Consider the following 1,993-nt stretch of genomic DNA (forward strand, 5'->3'; position numbering starts at 1 on the left):
GATTTTAAACCTGACATTAAATCAGTTCCCCTTGTCATGAAATGGATTGGCTATGCATGGTGATGAAGACTTGGCAAGTGGAAGAAAGTTCATGAAAGCTTGTTGATGCTTGGGATTCTCCGAAGGAATCAGAGAATTCTGACTCGGAAACAGGGCCAGGGGAGATCATCTAAGAGGGAGGCTAATGGCCACAGAACATTCCTCTGTGGGCCTCAAAGGAAAGATGAGAAGAATAGGGAGATTGCTGTGTCCTGCTGTCTGGAACCATTCCAGAATACTGGTTATGGAACCTTTCCAACTTCTGGGTACATGGTCCAGACCAGTGTGGCTCGCAGCCTTCCCAATGCTGCAACCTTTTATACAGTTCTTCATGCTGTGGTGACCCTGACCATAAAATTATTTCACTGCTACTTCATAAGTGTTATTTTGCTACTGTGATGAATTATAATGTAAGTATTTGATACGTAGCATATCCTCAAAGGGGCCGTGACCCACAGGTTGAGAACCACTGGTCTAAACTTATCAAGAGGAGCCAGACACACAGTTTCTCTGCAAACATTAGAAAGTTCGTCATCACTGGGATAGCCAACGACCCGTAGAGCAACATGCCTAAGTTTTATTGTGACTACGGTGATACGTATCTTACCCACAATTCTCTGTCTGTGAGGAAGACACACTGCAGTGGTCGGAAACACAAAGAATGTGAAAGACTGTTACCAGAAATGGATGAGAGAGCAGGCCCAGAGCCTGACTGACAAAACAACGGCTGTGTTTCAACAGGAAAGATCCCTCCAGCTCCATCCTCTGCTCCTCCGCCTGCAGGGGCCACGATCCCGCCTCCCCCGAGTCTCCCGGGTCCTCCTCGGCCTGGCATGATGCCTGCACCCCACTTGGGAGGCCCTTACTCCCATGGAATGATGGGAGCGATGCATCCCATGGGATGCGGGTGATGGGCCCTCCTCCTCCTGGGACGATGCCTGTGGGACCAGCTCCTGGGATGAGACCACCCATGGGAGTCCACATGCCTATGATGTTCGGACCTCCAATGGTGAGACCTCCTGACCGCCCTATGATGACGCCCACACGGCCTGGCATAACCCGGCCAGCCAGATAGAGCAGAAGCGCTCTTTTTCCTTTTGTATTTCTTGTTGTTTCACCAGGAGATCTTGGTGCTGAGCCTGAGTGTTTCCTAGATGCATGACAAGGAACTTCCCTTCCTAACAGAGGGAACGCTTCTGGAGGGAGAAGTGATACAAAAAAGTGCAGTTTTCACTTACACTGTGAAATGTGAAAATAAAGTTGTCAACTCTTTTAGTTAAAAAAAAAAGTACATCATCAAAGCTATCTTTAAAACAATGGCTCTGAAGGAGCACGGCCATCAGACTGAGCAGAGGGAGGTATTTCTTGAAATGTGGTTCGTGGTTTTCTACATGAAAATGAATGTAGCACATGGTCGTTGGCCCTTCAGAGTCATCCCACATGGAGAAATGGGGGAAAGCCTTTGAATACCGTGCCCTCATAACCATAGATAACTTATGCACGCAGAATGCTCTGGAGGGGAGGCGTGGCCATACCTGAAGTGGCTCTGTTCTGCTGGGGACCATGACGGACACTTATTTGAGAGATGGCAGCTGACACTCCTGTTACCAAGGAGAGTGGTGACTGAGAGAGTGAAGGGAAAGTCTAAGCCGTCTACCATGGTGTGTACGACTCTAGTGACTCTCAAACTCACATGCTGTATTAGGATCTATTGGAGGGCTTGTCACAAATGCAGATTGATGGTCTCCTTCCCTGGAGTTTCTGATCCATTAAGTCTGAGGTGCAGCCCCCTAATTTGTATTTCTAACAATTAACCAGACAAGTGTTTTCCTAACTTGGCTCCTCATAAGGCTAATCTCTGAGATTCTGACTAACCAGGTCTCCATTAGCATCTTGGAGGCTTGGTCTGGGGATGTAGCCCAGTTGCTACAATGCTTGGCTCGCATGTGCAAAG

At 48.1% G+C, this 1,993-nt stretch overlaps 1 pseudogene; it reads left to right on the forward strand.

The window, feature by feature from the left end:
- The first annotated feature begins 605 nt into the window (after positions 1 to 605).
- On the forward strand, positions 606 to 1,255 carry Snrpc-ps11 (small nuclear ribonucleoprotein polypeptide C, pseudogene 11; annotated as a pseudogene).
- Positions 1,256 to 1,993: the final 738 nt, after the last annotated feature.

This window comes from Rattus norvegicus, chromosome 3 (assembly GCF_021556685.1).
Source record: "Rattus norvegicus strain SHRSP/BbbUtx chromosome 3, alternate assembly SHRSP_T2T, whole genome shotgun sequence".
In the NCBI taxonomy this organism is placed as follows: domain Eukaryota; kingdom Metazoa; phylum Chordata; class Mammalia; order Rodentia; family Muridae; genus Rattus; species Rattus norvegicus.